General features: G+C 40.4%; 1 long non-coding RNA gene across 1 annotated transcript; it reads left to right on the forward strand.

The window, feature by feature from the left end:
• Nucleotides 1–418: 418 nt before the first annotated feature.
• On the forward strand, nucleotides 419–17,058 carry LOC146766997 (uncharacterized). The gene is made up of 2 exons (XR_014956246.1): nucleotides 419–2,689; nucleotides 7,418–17,058. It is a non-coding gene; the product is annotated as an uncharacterized LOC146766997 (long non-coding RNA).
• The last annotated feature ends 8,193 nt before the right edge of the window (nucleotides 17,059–25,251 follow it).

Genomic DNA, 25,251 nt, shown 5'->3' on the forward strand with positions numbered 1-25,251 from the left:
AATATTAAATCGGCATTATTCTTAAAAGCAGTAGTGTGGGAGTCAAAGAATCATTTTTATCAGCCTGGTTTTAATTTCTCAAGTCCAAAATCAAGTCCTTGTGAATCTGTAACACTAGAGAGGTAATTCTGAGTCCATTTAACAGCTTGACATATGTCAGAGAAAGAATCTGGATAAATTCTTCAGCTGACACAGATGCAATGAAACATACAAAGCTTCATGGATTTACAACAAAGGAGAGTTTGATCCAGAGACAGTTACGTGACTTGCCCACAGTACTAAGTTCAGTCATCAGTGGACATGTCATCACTTCAGACATCAGTGGACACAGATTGCAAAGTCCTTAAGGTCCCTTCCAACCCAAACTCTTTAATGATTGCATGATTAAGAATATGCAGAGTTTTGATCCTCACATGTAAGGTTTAATGTGCAGTGGAAGACAGCTGGGGAAGAGAAAGGCACTGACAGCAGGGCATTCCATCCCAGAAACCACAGAATACCCTGAGCTGGAAGGGACCTGCAAGGATCATCAGGTCCAACTCTTAGGACTCTTAAGTGAATGGCCCACACAGAGATTGAACCTGCAACTGTGGCATTTTTACCCACTGAGCTCATCTCAGTCTAGCTACTGTCTACCACCAGTTTTGCAAGACTAGGACTTATAGAAGAAAATATTTCTGCCCATAAACACTCTACAGTGGGCATGAGGGAGGGAAGAGCACTGCTGCTTCAGGACCAGAGAACAACGCCTCCAAGGACAAAAGTGTGTGAATTGATCATGCATATATTAGGGCTACACCAGCAGATAAGTTTTTAGCTATTCCATCATTACATTAGTGAGGCACCTTTTCAAGAGAGATGGTGGAACATGAAATTCACTTTTATTTAAAGTTGTGTAGATTAAGTTCATAAAAGCAGCTGCACAATGTTGTCCTGATGAAGCAGAGGATCATAATTAACCACACAGTATTTTCCAATCCCCTGTTCTTATTTTCTTTTATGATAAGGCTGCAGAGAACATTAGAATGAGGGAATTAATTAAAAAAACTAAGACTATATGGGGATCCTCATGTCCACCACCAAAGTCCACTTACTGTTCATAGTATCATACAAACAACATCCCTCATTCCAATCCTGCATCAGCAACAATACCATGCAGTTTTCCAACCTCAGACCAGGAGAGATTTTGAGCTAGAGACCTGACAGCAGTAACCTTTCAGCTGATTTGAAACTGCAGAGAATGGGAAGAGTCAATACAAATTGGTGCCTTGGTGTCCTCAGTATTTGTTACAAAGCAGCACATTCAACATTTGCATGTGAGAATTTTCAAATCTTAGTGTCTGTGTGCAACTAAAGCACAACTGGAAAAATGGTGGTAAGACATGAAACACATTCTGGTGATGCAGAGCATTCAAGTTTCATTTGATGCTGTAGCCTGTATAATTTAAAATGTTGATTTTGCACCTTAAAATTTGACAGCTGCAGTTACTTATTCAGCTAACTTCCATGATATTTCTGGTATAAATTACTATAGTTTTAAAGAAAGAGGTATTTTGAAATTTATGTAAAGATGAGCAGACATATAATTTTTACACTCAAAACTTTCTGTGAAAAGGAATACTTTAATATATACACCTAAAAAAGAAGCTAGTTCAGCAGCATCTGGGTAGCATTTAGACAGATGTATGATGAATGATGTTTTGAGAATATCTGAAGATAGATTACTAGTTCAAACAACATTTGAAAAGAAAATATTTATTTAAAATATAATAACTATGTGGGCTTTCAGGTGCATATTGAATATTCATAGTCAGTCTTAATGAAATATTTCCTGCAAGAGTTCTCTGCCCCTTCACAGTGGCATATTTATCACATTTTCCCAAAGACAGAAACATTTTCCATTAAAATTTGATTGCTTCACTTACAGTTATAAAGATTTATAGTGTCTCTCAGTTGGTCTGAGACGCATCACTAACACAGAGGTGTTGCTCTCAGGGACAATTGAGAAACTTTTAGATTTTTCTTAGATTAGAAAAACACATGCAGAGACCAGTTTTGGTTTTAGCCTTTGCTGAAATCCCTACATCTTCCATTGCAATTGGTCTGCACAGGTAGCCCTTGCTTTGCAAGAATCCTGTGTACTGAAGAAAAAATTGCTCAGCTTGGATACAGCAAAACTGCTGCATAATAATGATCCCACAAAGCATGTTGGAGAGTCTGGTCCCTCCCTGCAAGCCCAGCTGTTTAGACCAGGGACCTAATTTTCAGAACCAACTGATATTGTGATTTCCATGGGAGTCATTAGGAACACTCTGCACTTCAAAACATCAGACACTCTCTGCACTCTGAACTGCATTCCAAGAAAATTCCCTTAATCCAAACCCATGGAAAGCTGCTGCAGCTGCTATTTGGTACTGAAGAAGTCTAAAGTCACGAGGGGCTTTCTAACTGTGGAGTGCTGCCAGGGCTGCTTCACCTCTGGCCAGGAGCTGGGTTCGCTGCTCCCCTTATCTTAGAAAATTCAATATTCCCTGTCCAGGGGAGCTTCTTACCTGGCCACTGCTGGGTTTCTCTGGAGATGAGAATGGAATAGCCATACCAACTGCTCTTCCTAAACCTGGATCACTGAGAATTGAAGATGAGACAAGGACCATCAAGATACCATTTAAGAAGGAGATAAACCCTGGAGGTAGGCTGGCTTTGTCTTTCTAGCCTTGTGTAGCTGTCAGGCTGCTGCAGGGCAAGATTTTGCATATAAATCAATGCTACAGGGTGATTTTCCCAGAAAAATTATGGCTTGTATCCGAATCTCATTTACCTCCTCCCCAAAGAGACATGAAAAGAGGCAATATCTGGATATGGGGGAAAAAATAAAGATACTAAATCCAGGGATTTAAACAAATGAAGATAAGCTGATAACAGGATTTGCAGAGTGAATTAACCTGCATACCACCAGAACTTTACTGCCACCAGTGCCTGCTGACAGCACCTCAGGGGAATCTCCCAGGAATGCAGTCACTGTGGTTTGTTTCAGGTAATGCTTCATGTAGTCAAAATTTGCCAGTTGCCCTGAGCAACTGGGTGTAAAGAGATCACTTTTCTGTCCTAATTTGATGATGTGAATTTCTTAAGGAGAAAAACTAGTTTTTTAATGGCAAAACATTTTGTCATTATTTTATTGCCAATTTTCCTTATGAAATACAAATACCAAGAACTATGCTGAAAGCCAATTGTCATGTAGTAAGGGTGAAGAAAAAAAGCTCAGTAATATCTGATTTTCCTCATCATTGGCTCTTTCATATCCCAATAATCCATTTTTGAAACACATTCTAATCTCAGGCACAGTGTGGGCATCCCAGCATACCTAGGAAAAATCTGTTAGGGGCACCATGTTTGATATTAGAGTCTAGCCCTTCCACTGTAGATGGAAATTTGCATAAAGTTCTTAAAACTTTTTGTAATAGCCATATTTTCTAATATTTGCCTGGACTGCCTTTCATTCCACAGATGGCAATTATGAAAAACCCTCACATATGGCAACTACAAAAATAAATTTGTCTGAGACTGCAAATGCACAAATTCCCCACAGAGCTCAGATCCTGAACGTGGTCTCTTTTCTGAGAACTTTGGCTGGCCTTAGGCCCTGCTCCCACAGTGAAGTCAACCAGCAACATCAGAAAGTCACTCAAATCCAAGAGATGACAATTTATGTAATTTTACAGCCCTGGCAGGAGGGGGCTGGTATCCAAACACACTGGGCATCTTAGGATGTTGGATGCTCTTCACTAGTGGAGCTCCTTAAAAGTCTTTAAAACTATTTTCAATAGCACAGGTAATTTTTCTTCAGAAAGACATAATCTGTTGTTTGCCAATTCATTTTCTTAAAACATTCTGGTCAACTCTACTGCAGCCTCAAACACCAACTATTTTGTTTTCCAAGGGCTACTCAACATCTAACTATGTGTTATTTTTTATTAAACCTAGAAAGAAAGTACTCATTCTCTTACTTTTTAAAAAGTACCTATAATTCCTTAGTCCAAACCCTCCAGTCTAACACCAACTTGTTCAATAGCTACAGAGGCTCTAGAAACATGGCATGGCCTTTCTTTCCATGCTCCTGAGATCAGTGCAACTTTCTACGTGATTGAATGGCCATACAATCTTGAAAAGTTAAGTGCTAGATAAATGTATATTATTGTTTTGCCTTACTGATATGCTCACAGCACTTTCATTTTGATTTATCACCTGTTGTTGACTAAACTGTCACCCAATACTGGCCTCAAGATTTACACTAATGTCTGCATAATAATTTTCAGAGCTTCAGATCAAGCTCCACAACATCTCTGATTTTTGGTAGGAATCCAGCTCCAGGTTTTATGGAGACTGCTGGTTTTTTAATACTACAGTAATAACATAATTTTTTCATTTGCTGCATTTTTCCTCCTATATCTCTCTGAGAGGCAAAATACATACCATTCCTACAAGGACATTAATATCCTGATGTGTTTTCCTGACTTATCTTTCCAAGTCTGTTGTCTAACTACATACTATGTATTTGACAAAAATATGTAGAGAAAAGGCTGAGTTCCAGACCTGCACTGGCATAAATCTGTACCATTTCCTTGGAAGCAGTGACATTCTCAATTACATTTACAGCAGGTGATGATTTGGTATGAACGCGTTAACCCTTGTGCCTGCCTTCAGCACACACCTATATAAAAAGAATAAAAGATGAAGTCTTCTAGTTTAGCAGTAGATACCTGAACCCTCCAAATAACCATCAGCAAACTGTGACCATCTCTACTGTTTCTGGCTCTAGTAACTCCTGACTTGAGGAATACCTTGTTTGCTTTCATCCAGCCACTGCAACAGGTTCTCAACTCGGAGCTTTTGGACTGTACTGTTTCTGTCCTGTTAACTCAACATCCCTCTGCACCTTCAAATCACCTCTTGTCCTGCTCGAGGCTAGCAGCCCCCTTTTCAGTTGCTGTTCTCATCAAGGATAGTAAAAGCCTTCAAATATCAAACCAAACTAACTTGTCCTGCTAACATCAGGACATAGTATTTGGTCTAATTTACACCCACTGAAATCTCAGTAAGGCACATAGGATGCAAATCAACCCACAGTGTAACCCACTATCAAGTTTTCATTATATGCTAATAAAATTGACTTTTCCTCATTAACTAAACTCTACAACTCTTTTCTTCTGATACCTTTCTTTAAGTCTTCAGATGTTCATTCCTCTAGCTCCTCCACATTTTTCCTCTGAAAAGAAAGCTTTTGTTCGTAACACTTCAGTGTTTCCCTGCACCCTTTTCAATTTCTTTAGCCTTATCTTTCCAATAGTTTTCATCCTATTGAAAGCTAACAGCTTTGTTTGCCATCCTGCCTTTTTGTGCTATTATACATCAGAGCCTTCACAACAGCTGCTTTGAAACACTGTACATCATCACTGAGCCACTTTGCTCATTAAAAAACCAATAATTAAGAGCAGTTTGTTTGTTTTCAAATAAACAAAAATTCAACACTAAAAATTCAACTGAGAGACTCATCTGTCTCTATCCATTCATCTCACTTGGCTTTCTTGAAACAAAATAATCAATTACAGCAGCTGTTCCAAAAGGATAGGCCTCTCCTATAAACCAGCCCCAAATATAACCTTGGAATAGCTGTGCATTAAGTACTGCAGGAGTTAACCAGGACAGAGTGCTTAGTCAGAATGACATTTCCTGTCTCCCCAAGGTTTTCCATGCATCCAGGCAGCAGTTCCCAGCTCATGTAACAGAATTCTTCACAGTCCTTCCAAGACAGATCAACGTCTCATAGTTACAGTCTGACAAGCAGTAATACATGGCCAATGGATTAATCATTTGTCCTTTAGAAGTTTTGCTACAAAATAGGAATGTTTGTTTCTTCTTTGGGTGGGAGGGGCAGATAGCAGGCTTCCAGACAAACAGGAAACATTTATGCAAACCTTAGGTCTTTGTTCTCTCCTCATTCTGGCTTTTCCAAGACTCCTCTGGCTGGCAAGAGCCCAACTACAGTAGCACAACATTGAGAAGACAGAAATGATGGTATTTAGGCAGGGAGGGGTGCTTCAAAAGCACTTCCATGACATCTCCATCTGTGTAGGACACCTGCAAGAGGATCGGGATAAGCTGGAGTTCTGGACTCCAGATGGACTCTTTGAGGCTACTGGATGTCCAAAGAGGAAGATCTATACAAGCAGAAAATCCACTCAATATCTCAATAGCCACACTGCCTACAGCACCTGGTCACGGTAAACTTTCTCTTTGTGAGCTGCAGACTCAAAGTCGATGGAATGAAGCCACAGTTGACTGAAGTAGTCCAATTACTGTGAGAAGCAGCAGCCCATCTGCTCACTAGCAAGGGCCATGGAAACACATCCCTTTGCATACCTCACTGCTCCCAGGGAAATCAACAGCTCTGGCCTGAGCATCAGAGCAATCACAACCTGCTGGAGTGCTTGGCAAAGGAAAGAACACAGCCAAGCTCATTGCAGCATTGCCACAAAACTAAAAGGTGCTCTGTGGAGAAGAAAAATTTTTTCATTTCCATTCCAGGCATAAAGGTCTCTGCTAGAGCAGCACAGCTCCTACACAGGCAGAGGAGCTGGAGTGAGGGCAGGAGCTGTTTTGCCACATTGTGCAGGCTGACAGGTGCAGGTCATGCAGCTTTCCACAGCTCACCAGATTCAAGACAGAAGCGAGTCCTTTGCTTTATACAGAGGGCCTTCCAAGCCCAGTCTCCAGGGGAACCTGAACTGTAACTGAGATCACAGGCCACTAGGCTTTGGAGAAAGGCAGTGAATAATTCTACACCTACAAATGAGAAAAAGATAGCTCAAACGAGTCAGGCAGTTCAGAACAGCACTGCCCCTGTTGTCAGCCAAACACTTCAGTTATGTAAAAGTCTACAGCACAAATATAATTCTTATTTTAATCTGTGTACAGTAGGAGAGTTTGGGTTTTTTCAGCCACTGTTATCATGTATCACTGACAACATAACTCTGCTGTCTTGGTCAGCCAAACGGTTCTGCAGTTCAGCACACAATTTCTGACAATGATGGTTTAGGAGAAGAATATCAACCACTGCAAGACTATTTCATCTTTCCTTTAGCAAACCCTTCAAACAACCTGAGCCAGATGTGGTATCTTCATATTTTACAGCTTCTTACAAGATTTCCTTTCACAAACTTGCCTTTATAATACTGTATTTAATCTAGCTATATTTCTAGTATCCACATTTTTGAGCAACAAGTCACACAAGGTAATGATGGGTCTGGGGAAAAAAGACTATTTCTGTTTTAAAACCCAGTTCCCAGTATTATCCCCACTACAAAAAAACATTTACTAATCCTTGCCTTCTCACTATTTTCTATTTATTATTTTACAGGCTCTCTATTTCATACCACTACAGTTTTCTCTCCCTTAAGATGAAGACTTGTCTTCTTTGTCATTCCTTGTATGGAACAGCTTCAAAAATTCAATAAGCCTTGTTGGGCTCCTCATCTATCTTTCTGAGAGGGGAGAGTGCCAAGACTGCATCTGAGATGTGGACTCTGAGCACTGAAGTAATGCAATCACACAATTATCCAAAACTACCTCAAAGTAGTAACTACCACTTCAGTGCCCTTCTTGTTACATGTACACATCAGGAGTGGCTTCTACAATGTACAGTAATCTCCATTTTCAACACTGAGCTTCATTTATCATTTGATTCCTTAATCACCTGTTATTTTGAGATCCCACTATACCTCTTCACAGCCACTTTAACTTTTATTACCACAAACAATGCCATGACTTAAGCAATACCTCCTCATTCCTGATACACTTGCCTGAGACTATGAGTGGGTGATAGATCTCCCTGGGACATGCCAGTGATCTCTGTCCTCAGTGAAAATTAACCATTTGGTCCTTCTTTTGTGTTGTTTTATATCTTTTATCAGACTTCAAGTCACATTTTCTTTGTATCCTTTGACTCTTTTTGTTCTTGTAAAGGCATTGAGCACAGAGACCTCATTTGAAATTTGTTCCATATCTTAAGGCATTTTCCAAAATTCTGTGCATTTAGGCATCAGATTTTCTCTCAGATAATCTCACATTAGACTTATGTATAAGCTACAGATTGAAAACACTGACTGTGGACATACTTTAAGGAAGGAAGAAGTACTAGGCCTAATTTTCATCAATTACAACACTGCAGTATGATACATCTACACAAGGTAGACAGAAAAAAGAAATCAGCTACTTACCTGGTCACCTTGAAAGAAAATACAGCTATTTTTATTGAAAAATAATCTGTCGTGCACTTTAATAGTGTCAGGGGTTGCAACTTTTTTCAAAGAGGAGCATGACTAGGCTTCCTTAGAGTGACATGTATCTACCCATAATGTCAATTAAGACCTGATGAGGTTCTTGAACAGAAAATAATTTACTTCCTTGACTGCTCACAGCAAAATACTTTCTCCCTCAAGATCAGTTTTCCTTCATTTTTTTCTCCCCTACAAAAAATACCTTTAAAACCTCCCACAAAAGGAAAGAAAACACAGAAATTAAATGGCAGCCAAAGCTTCTGGGGGCTTTTGAGGCAGAACCTTCTTTCACAAAGAAGGAAAATAACACGGTAATACAGAAAAATATTAGAAAGATATATTCTCAAACTCTCTGGAAAAACTAAGTATTTTCCACTTAAAAAGCAAGGGAAATGTAATAGGCACAAACTCAAGAGAAAACAAAAAATCTACAGGAGCAAAATATTTAAGATCTGGCAGTCTTCGAACGAATCATAGATGGACAGTAAGACAGGGTGGAAATACTGTCTAAAACACTCCCATGGCCAGTGTGAGCCAGTTTCTAGACACAGATAAAAGATCTGGAGTATAGCTCTGGCAACACTTCCCTGCTTTGTCATGCCAACAGTATAATGGAAAAGAAAACATTAATGGGTGGAGGTGCACATGACTTGCCATGAGATAGGAACAGTATTACAGGACCATGAATGGCTTCTCAATAGCTTGGCTTTGTAACAAGCCTAAGTGTCATTTTGAACCTCTCAGAGCCGAAGCACACAGATGGAAGTGGCTCTCACAGCCCTGCTTTGCTTTACCTCATGCCTCAAACACTGCTGTGCCATGGCACAATGTCTAACCAGAGTACTGCAAACAAACCAGTGAATATGCAATAAGGTCCCCCTTCAGCTTTAGTTGTGTAAATGCTATATTCTACTCTGCATAGCAGTCCCCACAGGCAGGCAAATATTACTGAGCTGGGCTCTCAGTGGAGCCAAATCAGGGCCCAGTAAAATGTAGGTCCTTATTCAGCTATCGTGAGTGGTGTCCTCAAGTGTGCCTTGTAATTATAGGACAGTGCTTTCCCTAGACAAAAACTGCATTCACTTTGGCACTTGCTGCCAAGGTTGTAAAAGGCAGCAAGCAATTGCTGCTAAAATGCCCAGATCCTGAGAAGTGTGCAAAGCAACAGTGCTGCTTAAAGCCATTGACTGTGTGCAACTTCCCTGATATTAGCCAAGATTACCACGTCAGTTGGCACATCCCAGCACATTTTTTATATTAAAGTGATGGGAAACTACTTAAATACCCACGCATTCATTACAAAAACATATTTTTTGGCATTTACTTCCAATTAATGCTTGTGTCTTAGCACAGCCAGTTTTCCTCATTATAATCAAACATTATGGTTGTGTGACCGACCAAACATGATTATGGAAATGTTGGCTTCCATTCCCCGAAATTGATATTTGTAAGGAGGCTGTCAGTTGGAAATATTTGGAAATCTATCAGGAGTTTAAGCACATTTTAAAAGGCCATCTGTGTACAAGAGACAATCACACTGATAACGTTTTCGTGCTGGGCACAGCAGCAGAGGTGCAGTTGGTGACACTGTGCTGCAATCAGAGCATCTCCTTCAGCTGTGCTGTGCCACTGCCAGGCCTCGCTGTGCAGGCAGCAAAGACATGAACAGCCAGGGACAACTACAATCTGAAAGCTAAATCATGAGGCTGCATCACCATCAGCTGCATATCAAGAAGGGAGTAATTTGCTTCAGAAGCCAAAAGGCTAAATACAGGACCTGTTATTAAAGAGTGTTCACAGTACAAAACCAAAAGCTTTCCTGGCACAGGCACAACTGGAATCACAGCCATGTCTATCATCCAAGTGGTTTGCTTTAGAAATGAATTCCATAAATTTTCAAACAGCTGCACAGGACTTAGCTTCAAAAATCTATTAAGGTAAATAAAGCATGAACCCTGCCTGTCTCCTCATCTAGTTGGACTTGACTGTTTTTAAGCTAGCTGCTGGATTTATTTGTACTGCTGGATTTGATTTTTACTGTGAGGGAATTATTCCCATTAAACATGTGGGTTACAAACATTTCACTGTAAGAGACAGAAGGCTGGGTTCAAGTTTTCTGATACGTTTTAGGTAGCATTTCGGGTCACCAGCAGCATCCTCCCAGCTGCTCTCCCAGCTAACTGCCCCAGGCTGAGCTGCCCACGGTGCCTGGGGGTTTGGGAACAGAGCTCCCCGTGCCTGGAGCAGCTCTGTCTGCAGCTCAGGAGCAGAACTGCCCTCCTGTGCCACAGCAGGAGCATTTCCCCACGAGGCTGCTGGCTGCAGGGGAACACCTTGCTACTCCAGCCACAGTAAATTCATACATTGAATTAAGCAGCACCAGATAAATCTTGAGACCTGAGCATTTGGGTTTTTCTTTATGGGGTTTGTTCTGTGCTCAGCCTCTGACAGGAGGAATGCTGCCTGTAAGGCTGTGAACAGCAAAAACAGGGAAAAACAAACAGGAAGAAAACAAACCTATTTTAAGTTTGTTGAGTGCTTTTGTTGGTGACTTTTTAAACGTTATTTGTAACTATCTTCAACGTCTGCTTATTTACAACACACAACTGCATTAGCTTGCAAAAATGATACCTGAAATCTGACTCTAAAAGGTTAGAAGACTTGTGACTATCAGACAATAAAAAATCCAATTGCTCAAGTTTTAAAGCTATTTTTCCAATATTGAAAACTGCAAATATTTTTAACATTCATTTTAAACAGATCAAGTATTTCCATTTCCAAATGTGCAATTAAAGTGGTCAAAACCAGAGCTAAAATCCAAGAAATACTCACAGGGCATGTTATGGGGTCTTGGTGCAGGCAGTTTGGTACCCAATGGTTGATACTTTTAATGATTTCTCAAGAATTTTACATTTATAACTTTGTTTCAAATTTTAATGTCTGTGAGAGCAGACATTTTTCTGAAATGCCTAAAGAAAGCATAAAAAAAATTAAATGCAAAAGAACGGAAGTACGAAATCAGACTGATTTGTATAGCCAAACAAACTGTAAGACTTCAAACACATGAGGGGAACAGAGGGATTCCTTCCAGGTGTTCATCGAGCAGATACTAATTCAGAAACATGTATACAGCTGTATGTGCCTGTACATGCCCTGGCCAGCTGCTTCTCTCTTAACAAAGAAAAGCAAACACAAAACTCCAGTGTGGTCTAAGACAGATGGGTAGAAACAAGTAAGAAACAGTTGTATAAATACAGAGGCCATGTTTGTAAGAGCTCATTAATGCCAAATTAGAGTGAGAAACATGAGAAGGTCTGTACCAACAACAACAGTGAGACTTTACCAGTGAACTGTATTTTGTGTGAATCCAACTGGTTTCTTTCCACTCACAAACTCCTACTGAAGCATCCACCAGGTTGTTCTCAGGTATTTTTGGTTGACTGAGTGCCAGAAATTATTTTTGAATGGGACAGTGACTGATTACGAGAGGCAGATGTTCAACTCTGTGTATTAAAATACGCGTCCCTGTAAGCTGTTTCCTGATGCACTTGTACGATCCACAATCCACTTAGGCAAGCAGGAGGGCACACAGGTGGCAAACCTCACCAGTAATCCCAGACTGAACTGTATTTTAATGAACCATGTTCTGCAGGATTTTATTATTTTTCATCAAGACCAAAGTTACTTCTTCTGAAATTAGAAAATTGGTGTTTTCTGTCTGATAGTACAAACCTCCTGTTACCGACAATGACTTTAGGACTCTGGAACTAACCCCTCTTCCGTGGTTTACTTCCAGTAGAGTGACTCTCAATACAAATATACCAAATGCAGGCAATAAGCTCTACTCAGTGCACCCAAGCACTGTCCTGTCAGATCAGGTAGCCATACCAGAATCACATGGTTGATGCAATCTGAAGGGCTTCACAAAGAAGCTGTTTAACAGCACAACATACTTAAGAGAAAACATAGGAGAGCCACTTGCTGAGGTGCCCTTCTGTGTAACAGGCATATAACCAAAGACACTATGAAAGTCAAGAACACATCAAACACATCAGTGTGTGTGAAGAGCTCTGCCTGGGATTCTTCAGCCCCACTTCTGCCATAAAAATTAGTGTTGTTTTGTGGAAAGTCAATCTAGTAGATACATACTTTCAGCCTGCAAAACAACTGCTAGAAATAGTGGGGGAAAGTTTGTGTCTTGGTCAATCTGAACTCCAGTAAGGAAACAAGCAGCAGTCCACTAGCCAGCACTGACAGGATGAATTGAGAAAGGCTGCCCGTCCGACTGGGAAACTAAAAACTCCAAAGTGTAAAGAATATCCTGCACTGCTCAACAGATGCAGCAACAGCAGCTCCCTGGGGGCTGATGCTGTCAGCACAATGCCCAGCAGACAACACTTCCAGGCCATCAGCTCCTCTTGGATGGAAGGAGGGTCCTGACCCCAGCTGGAAATGGTGTTCATGAGAAATCCTCCTCATGAAAGGTAACTACACGCTTGGGTCAGGAACCTTAGTTACAAGTTGCAGCCTACAATGCCAGATAATTCACCTGCCAGGAACAGGGCCAGCTTTGTGCAAAATTGCTGAAACAGAGAAATAGAAGAATGCTGATGGGTGCAGAAAAGCTCTCTGGGGAAGTCAAAATGATTTATATAAAAGATAGGATGAAAGCTAGAAATAATCAAATAGGAAACAGCAAAGAAAAGTAACAGTTCTACATAAAAGAAATAGCTCTACAAAGATTGAAAACAACTTATACATGTTTTTCTGCAGCCATGTAAGCAGTAAGATGGGGAACCTGGTTGCCTGCCTTGCTGCCCTACACACTTTGAACTGACAACATTAAATATGGGAATAATAAATATGCAGGATGCCTAGTGGAAAAGAAAATAATCAGAACCCATAGAACATGAAAATCAAAGAATATAGCAAAGGTGCAGTAAACTGTACCAAGTAGTAAGTGGAATCATATGTTAAAGAGTAGTTTAAAACTAACTGGCCAAGCCCTCTAATCAGTTTAATAAGCTGTGATCCCACAAAACTGATATTCTGGGCAAGAAGAAGAAAAATTCTATTACGGCTATATTTCAACTGTGCAACAATATGGTGATGGGATGGCTTCACTTATCCCCAGTGCAGAGTGGCAAACATATTGGGACATGTTGCCTGGAACCAGAATTTCATGGACATCTAGGAAACTCAGAGAGGTGGAAGCAACTCTTGGCTGTACTCGAAGAAGTGCCAGGACCAGGTTTTCCTTTTTTCGTTTTTAAACAAGTAAAATTCCTAAAGGCATCAGGAAGGATATTATAGACAACTTCATTTACAAATAAATCTCTCCTACTAGAAACTTAGAAGAAGCCTGAAGAACCCAGTGTTACTGAACAGCAAAGTAAGTGGTTCCATGTCCAGATGAATAAACCAGAAGGGGCCATAAGCTCAGCAGATACAATATAAATGACATGATGTCCTAGGGTGAATTTATGATGCTGAATTTTATCCCCATTCATCTGAAATAAGTTTTGCACCTTTAAGACTGGTTCCAAGGCCAAAGGTGGGGAGAGAAGGAGCGCAGACTTTGTTACCAGAAACTGCACTTGCTCTCCCACACCACATCCCTCTCCTGGACAGTGTTGTCTGCAGACAGAGAGATAGCAGGACAGAGTTCTCCTTTGCTTTTTAGTTGGATTTTAGCTGGCTGAGGCAGAGAATATCCCTGGACTATGGCTTTTCTTTTTCTTGGAACTGTTTGAACCTGCTCTGGACCAAACACACAGAAGAACACTGGCAGCTCTCACCTGTGGCCAGCTGGGCCGGGCGTGGGCTGCAGCATTTCCAGAGGGACTGATAAGAGACTGAGAGAGCTGAGCCACAGCCCTCAGAGGGGACTTTCTGAGTTTGTCATCACTTCGGGGTGGCAAGAGATTTTATTATTTAATATTGTTCATTTTTTGCACTGGTGAATGCTTTGCCTGTTAAATAAACAGTTTTTTTCCACTTCCCTCCAACGAAATCTTTTCCCTAACCAGTTGTGAGAGGGGCCACTTGGATTTTCTTTCTAGTTTGGAGATTCCCTCCAAAATTTGCCCTAAACCAGGACACATTAAAAAAAAAATTGAGGAACAGCTTTAGAAAGTCACAAAAAACACAGATGAAAGAATTCTGATGGGAATCTGTAGGGTGAAAATGATGAAGATATAGAAGAAGAACTTAGTGAACAAAAAGCCATAGATGGAAAAAAAATCCTGTGTGCATTTCTGGTAGAGGAGACTGGAAAGTCTCCTACTCTGGTATCTCCTCTCTCTATAGCAGTACGCAAGAGAGTCTATCTCAAATCAAACTTAATGACAGAAGACACTCTAAAAGAATTCTCTGATGAGCAAATGAGCAGCAACAAGTCACCAGCACCATATGATAACTGCCTACAGCAGAAGAAACTGAAGACTTAACTGCCAATGGTGTTGTTTGACTTCTGGCTTAAATTTGCTTTGATCCCAAAGGAGTTCTGGGCAATCATGAACCAGAAAGCCAAGTAAGTTGGTGAAAACAGTTTTAAATAATAGAATGAGTCTCTTTATAGCCAAATTGGCATTTCCAGAAACAGATTTTGGGAAGGAAGTTTTGCCTTATTATCTATCAAAGTATTTTCTACAGGTATCAATATATCAGGTATACTGACAACAGAAATCCAGGCTGTATTTGTATACTCAAAGGCATTTGACAGAGCCTTAGCCAAAAAAGCCTCAAAAAAACCAACTGGTATAGAGCAAGAAAGTCCTCAAATGAATAAAGAAATGTTTAAAGGCAGTAAAGAGAAGTACATCTTGAAAGAACAAGGAGGTGATTGAAGGTGATTGATGCAATTTATTAGGCAAAACATATCAGCAGAGAAACAGAGGGCATGTTTTGCTGTTTGCACCCTCAGGGTCCCAAGCAGAGTGACTGCACTGCCATGTCCATAACCCACACACAGGGTATGCTCTCAGCAGAAAATACATACACCCATACAGATGGGTCCACACACCTGCTAAGGCAGAGTCTATTATATGGAAGATGGCATTTATCAACAGAGTTTTCCTCACAAAAGGCAAAGATTTAAATACCTGGTAGCTAGTGGCAAAAGAACTTTGGAAATTTATTTTTTCATCATAAAGACTTGTCAGGTATTCATGTAAAAAGTTTTGGATTAAGAACATGAAATACTAAAGAAAGAGTGAATTTATATTTCCCTTCAACTGTCATTTTATCTTATGCACTTTTACTAAAATGAAGTAAAATCAAGAAAGGTTCTCCATCCACACAGAGATGCTCTCAATTTAGGCCTAAACTAGCTTTCAGTTCTTCCACAGATAATATTCATAGCAGTGTTATAAATTAAAATTAGTCCAGCCAAATTAAAAATGAAATAATGAAAAATTTATTTAGGATCAAATTCTCTCTGAGCCAGCCACAAGGAAAAGGACAGCACTGAGCCCGGGTTCGGTGCTGGGTGCGTGACAGGAAGGAGCCTCTCGGCAGAGGTTCCCCTGGACACACACACCACCCTCCTGGGCCCGCCAGTTCTTATAAGAAATTTTCTGCCTGAGGCCAGGATTTCAGCCATCCACCTTTTTTTCCTCTTCAGAGTCCCACATATTCATAAAGTTCTCTTCTCCGAGCCGGGGGCTGAATAATCTAGGTCCAGGTGTGGACGATTTTTCCTGATGGTAGAACTCAGATGTATAAGCCAGAGGGCTCCAGTGATCCCAATCTTGGGTCGCTACCAGCATGATCAGCTCCCAGGTGTTCCCGTATCACCTTTTGGGACAGCCCATCTCCAGACCAGCCACATGTATTGGATTGTAAATGAGGCATTGTCCAAGAAAAGCTGGCTCTGGTGTAACCGAATATGTGTGGGGGGGGGGGGGACAGCTCACAGTGCTGGTGTGTGTATTTTGTAATAACTAAATATTATACATGCCAAATCATATTTCCCTTGATTCAATACAACAATATTTCATTGGCACAAATTATAATCATACATAACAGCAGCTTTTAGAGAAGTTAAAGTGGGGAAAACCATCCCCTTTCAACTTCTGTCATGGACTTTGCACATTCTTCTCCATGCCAGTTAGTTTTGTTATGTGTAGTAGATATAATTCATGCCATTTCTTGTATGATATATGTGATATTGAATATTTGTTGGAGTATACATGTTTGTATTGGGAGGTCCCCCCCAACCCTTGCAGGCGAAACCTGGTGCATGTTTAAACCCAATTTATATGTAAAAGGACATGGCTCAGCCAAAGGATGGGCCATGTCTGGAGAGATACAGGGTTGGGGGGGGACCCCAGGCGCTGATCATCGTGTGAACGACCCGGGATGGATATCATGGATATCCTCTGGCAGATCCATGTGAATGCAGCGTTCTGTAAACTTCATCAAGGGATTCAACAACTCCTGACACTGAATTGTTCTTCTTCATCACCAAAAAAGAAAATCTTATTAACCTATGGACTTTGAATTGAAGAAAAGACTGACTGCCAAAATCTTGGCCTCAGGTGGAATTTTCCCTATAAAAACCGCCTGTGCCAGGATGGAGGTGTGTGGGCATAGAGGAAAACCTCTGCTGAGGCTGACCTCTTTGTTGCACACCCAGGGCCGACCCCGGGCTCGGCTCTGTTCTTTCCTTGGGGCTGGCTAGATAGAATTTGATTGCAAAATAAATATTTTATCTTTTCATTTTAATTTGGCTAGGCAAATTTTCAATTCTAACAGTTTCTGTAGTTAGTTACATTCAGTTCCATGCTGTGGATGCTGTGCTCTGTGGATGTGCAGGTTTGAGCTGCCTGAGAGCTGCTGGAGTGCAGCTGCTGTAGCAGAGCTGCATTTCCACTGGCGCTGGAGCTGCTCAGAGCAGCGGCTGCAGGGATGACACGGGATGGGGCCCTTGTGGCTCTCCAGCCTCTGCTGCCCATGGGCTGGCACCCGAAACATCCATTTTAACCCGTTCAACTGAAAGCCTCAAGCTGCATCTTCTGAAAAATCATAATGGAAATTTCATGGAAATATAGGAGGCCCTGAAAGGAGAATGGTGCTTCCCAGTGCCACTGCTGGAAAAGCAGGAACTGCTGGTACTGCCCCAGCTCCTGTGGCGCCTTGACTGCGCACAGAAGCTGCACTGGAGACAAGCAGAACTGGGGCAGAGCTCTGTTATCATCCACAGACATTTTGTGGAAATTATCCACAACAGTAGGGTGGGTTCCTCACAGAAGGTAATGTGGGAAAGGACCGCTCACTTTTTAAAATCTTAAAGGCTTATTAAACCTTAACAAAAAATAGAACAAAAGGACTAAATGAGGAAAAATCACAGTGCTGGGAGCCCCCTTGTGGCTGCTGGCCACATGGCTCATCTACAAAATGGATGCTCTGCCTTTCCTATTATCAGCTCTCCTGAAAGTTTTGTCAGTCAACTCTGTCTCTGCCATCCATTGGTGGAGAGGAAGTTTTACATCTCGATTGGAGGCCGCATCTCCTGGTAACAAGCCTCTAAAAGTCCTCTAAATGTCTTGACTATTACAGCTATTACAAGGAGGGGAGGGAGAGACGCTATGGAATGACATATTACAATAACATTACTATGCATCTATATAATATCTATATAATATATAGTATATATTATTATTTATATTATTTATATATTTATATATATTATATAATATATATTATATATTTATATATATAATTTATATTATTATATATATCTATATAATATAGAGTAATATAATATATAATATCTATATAATATATAATAGCCTCTTAATTGTGAGAGCCAACTATTACATTACTTATCTACAACAGTAATATATTTTCTATTGTGAATATAATAGGAGAAAACCCCCAAAACATCTAGTTCATATGAAAAATGTTAAGACTTTAAATACTGAATGTAGGTTAGCAAAATTAACTAAGTTTAGTTCTCTTTCAAAAGTAAATTTTATCCTGCATAAAAAAGAGCTATATTCCCTTCTGACTTTTCCTTGAAACACTCTATGTGAAAATAAAATTAAAAAATATTATTTTTCAACATTTTGTGAGCCACCAGAGTGGTATCTCTCTACTGCTATTTGTAGAGGCATGCCAAGTATTCAGATAATTAATTTTTATCATACTCCTTGATCCTGAATTTGATTACTAAATTTTAGAAAATATGGTGAGAATTTAAAGCAGATATTTCCCAGTCAACATTTCACACACCTTATGGAATTTGCTTGCCTGAAGCTCTGCTCATGCAAGCCCATCAGTGGGTCTCCAACCCACCCACTCACCAAACACAAACCTGCAGAAAAACTGAAATATTCAGGAACTGTTACCAGGAAATTAGCTTTCCAAGACTACTCATAACATACTGATGAACAATGACTAAATTTACATCTATTCTGAGGAGATTTTGATGCAGTTCTTTATCTGTATGAAATGACAACAGAAAAACAGAATTCAATAATTCCTATATTGGTAAAGGAAATAGGTAAGGAATTACTTAGCCTACAAACTATGACAAGACACTGAATTTGCAGCACATTTTTTTTCCACTCCACACTTCAGGCCCATCAACATTTGTTTCACACTAGTAGATTCTATGAAACACATTCCCATTTAAAATAGCATAGACTCCTGTGTCTGGTCCTTCCTGCTCTTCATCCCACTTATGTTTTTCCTGATGTATAGTAAAAATCAGGTAAATGTTATTTTTATTTGTCAGTGGCTGGGAAGATGCTTAGTGAACATAGCAACAACAACAACAACAACAAAATTAAACAAAATCTCAGAAGTAACTTTAAGAAAGATAAGCTCTTCAGATTAATACAGTGTTCTATCATTATAGCATTAATATAGGTATGTTCCATCTAATTTCTACAAGTTTGAAAATAGCAAGGTTAATTATGTGAAGAACTGTAACAAAGTAATTAGATTATCATGTGATTATTTTTAGGAAAAAAAAAAAATCCTAGAGGCTAAGAAAGCCCCCAGGAGATGAGAGTGGAGCTGTTAGGAAGCCTTAACTATTACGTCAATTTATTTGCATCCAGCTGTGATTATTGAACAATAATTAAAAAGGAAAATTGCCTACAAGATATTTTGTGGGTATGGAAATCAATACTCCTCCCTACCAGGAAGCTGGCAGACTGTTAGCCACAAACCAGAAGATTCAAGGCATCCTGAACACAGTGGTGATGGGAACAGTTCTGTGTTTAATGAGCTATTTTATCACCCTGAGCAGTGCACCTGTAACAGTCATGGGAATTATCCAGGGGCAGGGAGGGGAGGAAGTGCTGCAGTCTACAGCTGCCAGGAAGAAACTAAGAATTCTCCAGTTTTGACTAAAAATGATGAAGTAGTGTGAAGACAGCAGACACCACCCTGGAAAAGAGATAGAAGAAAGGTCCTACTAGGATTTCACGTATTTGAGTGCAGCAGCTGGCACCTGAAACAGAGGGTGCCCCAATTCCAGCTGTGAGGCCACTGGCTGTGTGCCATACACAGCAGCTGTGCTCACAGCACTCTTGAAAAGCTTTACCTCGGCATCCTCTGGGCTCCTCACTGCACTTCAGAACTGCTATAGTTTTCAAGTAAACCTTATTTCTGTGACATCCTATTTGGAAGCTGGAGTTTGGAGTGGAGTTTGCTCTGCTGTGGAATTTCTACAGCCTGGTGGAAGTCAGCACAAATTGCAGCTGGCTAGAGGTTTCACTCACATCCAGCTTACACTAAGTCCTCCAGCAGCACTAAACTACACAACCTCATGAGGCATTTTCTCCAACATATTCTTGTAGCAGGCACCTGAAATAACATATCTCTGGGCTGCATATCAGCAGTTCAGGAGCCTAGCTGCTGTAATCTCCTGAAGGCTGCTTTATCCTGGGGAAACAAGCCATGCAACACATTATCCACAGCACTTCTTGCACCTTCCAAGAGAGACAGAATGGTAAAGACAGCCACCTCTCTCTGAAATACTGTGCTTCATTTGATTTAAAGCATTTTATATGACAATCCAACCTGACTGAAGTGGGTAATTAATTTAAGCTATTCATGATGTCACTTGAATCTGAGCTCTGAATGTAGGACTTTTAATCCATCTCAAACTTGTCCAAACTTGGAGCACCTGTTTTAGGCACCCATGCTTTCAAAGAGTTTGGAGGAAAAAACAACCAGCTTTAAACTTTGCTGATCAGTGTGATATGTGTGGCTGATTCACTCAGTGGCAGTAATCAAGTCCTTTATGGGAATTCTTAAACATTAAGCCTCTTTTGTTTTTTTTCCCAATTCTCTTATGAGAAAGAAGTGCTTTGGAGAAAAGCATTTGAAGATCCTAACTGCTGCAGTCTTAGTAAAGTTTAATTCAATCCAATCCTGTTAACACTATTGGCATGAACAAAGGAAAGTACACAGCTACAGCTAAAAACCCTGTTTGGGAGCCGTATGCTGTGAAAGAAAAGTTTCAGTCTGGCAAAATAGAAAGGCTGATCTCAGAGGCCCTAAAAGACGTAAGAGATACTCCAGAGGGAGTTATGAGTTAATGACAGTTCTGACAGTTTTTACGAGATCATGTGAAATACCAGAATTTTTGTCTGTTGCCATCTATATCCTACTGGATGAATTTACTGAAATCTAAGGATTTTTTTACAGAATTAGCTAGAAATACTGACAACTGGGATAGCACTGCAACCCGGGCTTTTCCAAATGAAAGCACCGAATATGAAAAACACTTTTTGCCTCATGAGGCTATAAAAAGTAGTGGAAAACCCAAATCTAAAAGTGCTTACAAACTGGTAATGGATGGTAGCAGCAATACTCACCTAAGCAGTAAGCAAGTAAGGATATTAACAGATCAACTCCCAGACAAAAAGTATAAGTAGGTGTACTTTTATCTGAGGACTAAGGGAAGGGGTGTATGGCTATGCAAACCAAAGTACAACACAGAAGCAGTATTTATGTAAGCTATAGTAATTGTAATAACCTATATCAATGTACCAATGTATTAATGGCTGATTTTTAGTTACTGCAGCTAAACTACTTCTATCATTCTCAGTTAGGAAAAATCATGCAAGTCTTTTTAAATTACCTGACCATTAATCCTGCCTTCACTGCTGGGTTAAAACATGACAAATAACAACCCTGAGCAGAACTTTTTCATACAAAGTCCTTAACACTGTAATTTCCATTTTACAGATAGAATAAAGAGGAGTTATTTGTCTATTCCTATTTAAAGAGCCAAGAATCAGCTACACCGATTTCAGCCTCCTAAAAGACTTTAAGACACTACCCAGCTGAGCATCAGGTCAGGATGCAGCTGAGGCAGGCTCAGAGGAAGGTGCCATGCCCTGAGAGTGGGATTGTTCCCTTCTGCTGCCCTCGCCAGCGAGCACGGGCACAGGGCACAGTGAGCACAGGGCACAGTGAGCACAGGGCACAGAGCACAGTGAGCACAGGGCACAGTGAGCACAGGCACAGAACACAGTGAGCACAGGGCACAGTGAGCACAGAGCACAGTGAGCACAGAGCACAGTGAGCACAGAGCACAGTGAGCACAGGGCACAGTGAGCACAGGCACAGGGCACAGTGAGCACAGGGCACAGTGAGCACAGGGCACAGTGAGCACAGGGCACAGTGAGCACAGGCACAGGGCACAGTGAGCACAGGGCACACTGAGCACAGGCACAGAGCACAGTGAGCACAGAGCACAGTGAGCACAGGCACAGGGCACAGTGAGCACAGGGCACAGTGAGCACAGAGCACAGTGAGCACAGGCACAGGGCACAGTGAGCACAGAGCACAGTGAGCACAGGGCACAGTGAGCACAGAGCACAGTGAGCACAGGGCACAGTGAGCACAGGCACAGGGCACAGCGAGCTCAGCAGAGATGCACTCACATCCCCACACTGCTGCATTCTGCCTTCAGCAGCCTCCTTGCAGGGTACGTAGCTAAGCACTGCAAGGGATGAAGGCAAGCACAGAGGGAAGCCTTGCAGAGATGGTTTCCCTGAGAGAAGAAAGCCAACCACTACCAGCTGAGTAGGTTCCCCTGTGCATACCTTGTTTTCTGTTTGACAGGATTGCTTAGAGATTAAGAAGAAATTACCCTAACTCTTCTATTTCTTATAATCACACTTCCACTGCTATGCTTTTACAATCTCTAAAATCTTTAAAATTTCTAAAAATATGATCCAATTTATGACTAAATTGTTTATATTTTGAGCCTGGTAAATTATTATTATTAGATGTTATTCAAGTTTGGACTGTCTTCTTCTGTAACTGAATGAGATTGCTCTCACTCACCAGCATGGTCACACTAATTTATTTTTACTGGATAACTGAATTAATAATTTCTAAGATGTACAGGATGCACCACAACCTCTACCATTCTAGAGAGACAGAGAAGGACAATGTAGCACATGAACACATGCTACTATTATAAAAGTAAATGCCATTTTCAGACACTAAATTAGGTTTAAAAAAGATACATTAAGTGTTAGAGAAAGCAGATTTGGCAGTGTTCATTGTGTATTACTTTGATATCACAAGAAGAGTGGCTAATGATAAGCGGTGTATTTGGCAGCTGCTAAGCTCTGACGTCATTATGGACTATTTCTTGGCACAACTGGATTATTTATATGATGAAATTTCACTAAGACAGTTTTTTCTCCAGAATTCATCATCATGTCACTCAGAAAAAGAATTTAAATACTGTTTAGATAGTGTTCATAAATATATTATTATATTATATTATATTATATTATATTATATTATATTATATTATATTATATTATATTATATTATATTATATTATATTATATTGTATTATATTAATCTCAACATATTAAATAGTGTTTAAATAACATTCAAAAATTCATTACTTCAGTGACAAATGCATTCCTTGTAGGAACATGAAAAACAACAATATTGTTCAATCTCTGATTTTCCAAGATTAGCTGTCTGATTAATATTCTTCATAGAAGAAAGCAAACTAAAAAAAACCCAAGCAATTACTGGTTAAGCTCTAATTGTATAAATAAGGCTAATTATACAGATGGGAAATCTTTTCAGTTCAGAAAATCAGATACTAAACACTCCTCCCATTGACAGAAAAAGCCCTCATACGAGCAAACAAGTGCATGAAGACCAGTGAGCTAATCATGCTGATCCTTCTATAAAGAACTGCCTTGCTCTGCAAAGGAAGAAAAAAAACCTTAATTCTGTTTCTATACTGAAGACCCACACAGATGCTACTACACTGAGGGCCCATGCTTTGCAATGAAGGACATGGCAGAAGCAGAAAAGAAAGTAAATTGCAAACTGCTCTTGTACTTTAGGATGCTGCAGGCAGAGGCAGCAAAACCAACTAGATGATGCTTCAGGTCATGCTAGATGCATAGAACAGGGGATTTCAGGAAGACTGGACAAGTTACTTATACAGAAGGCCCAGAAATCAAAGAATGCTAGAATGGTTTGACTTAACTTCAAAAAGACCTTGAAGCTCATTTAGTTTCAATCCTCTTGCCAAGGGCAGGGACACCTTCCACTATCCCAGGCTGCTCCAAGCCCCATCCAACCTGGCCCCGGCAACTGCAGGGACAAGGCAGCCTGAGCTTCTCCAGGCAACCTACGCCGGGGCCTCAGCACCCTCACAGGGAAGAATTTCCTTCTGTTATCTAAACTAAACCTACCCTCTTTCAGTTTCAATCTCCTTGATTACTCCTTGTCCTACCACTACTTGTCCTTGTAAAAAATCTCACTCCAGCTCTCTGTCTTGGTACTGCAAGGATGATGAAGTAAAATTAAACGCAAATTCCATTATACACAGGACCTGGGTTACAGGCAGGTCTCAGCCCTGAGCTCTCCAGTGGCATGCTGCTCTCAAAAACAATTCCCCATGGCATCATGCCCAGGCAGACAGCCTACACCTTGAGTACTCCAGCATACAGCCAAGGAAAACCTGGCATCCTAAAAGAGCCAGGGCCTTCCCCCATCAGAGGCACACCTAGCAGCGAGCTGGGACTCCACAGCACTGACACAAACACATGGGAGTCCAGCTTCAGCCTAAGAAACCAATTAAGGGACTAAAATTAACAGTACTTTCTGCAGCATTACATCTAACATGTACTTTTCATTTGCTAACCTGAATTGTGCATGTGCATATGAACTTTAACATTCACTTTATTTCATTGGCTGTGACACCAGAGCTGCATGAGTGCAGAGGAAATACTGGATAATTAGTGAAAGAGTTTAATAATGATACTATTCAACTATAAAATTTTTACCCAATATAAAAATTATATTATTTCAATAATTACATTTAATTTCCACAAATGCTACAAAAACATGTAATAGTTTAAAACCTCTTTCATGATACTTGCTTTCTAAGTGGTAAGTGCAGGATACAGTCAGTATTTCTGTTCTGTTATATGTAATAAACTAGAAATGTTGGTTTCTAAGAGCATTCTAAGAGCATTTTAAAAAATTATATTACTTGAATCTACATTTCTAGTATTTGCATTTAATAACAGAAGCAGACCACATCTCAGTACTGAGGGAACCTCTTGGCTTTGAAAAGTCCAATTCCAAAATTCCACTAAGTTTCAAGGCTGGTTTCAGCTTGTACCTTCTGACTTTGGCAGCAATGCTGTAAGGCAGTATGAATGCCATCAGATTTTTAGGGAGGACTGCCTAGAATTCCAGCTGCTGGAATTGGTGAGGGCTATGACTGAGCTGGGGCTGCCACAGGAGGTTTGCAGAGGTACACTGCAACTCAGACTTCCAGCATGGAAAACAGTAAGAGCTCTTATAAAGAGAGGGCATGTGCACAGTCTAGTCAGTGGCAAAATTTTGTTCTCATCAGTCAGTCAGATGAACAGAGTACCCACTTGGTACCCTGATT

Source organism: Lonchura striata, chromosome 6 (genome assembly GCF_050655825.1).
Source record: "Lonchura striata isolate lonStrDom1 chromosome 6, ASM5065582v1, whole genome shotgun sequence".
Classification (NCBI taxonomy): Eukaryota; Metazoa; Chordata; class Aves; order Passeriformes; family Estrildidae; genus Lonchura; species Lonchura striata.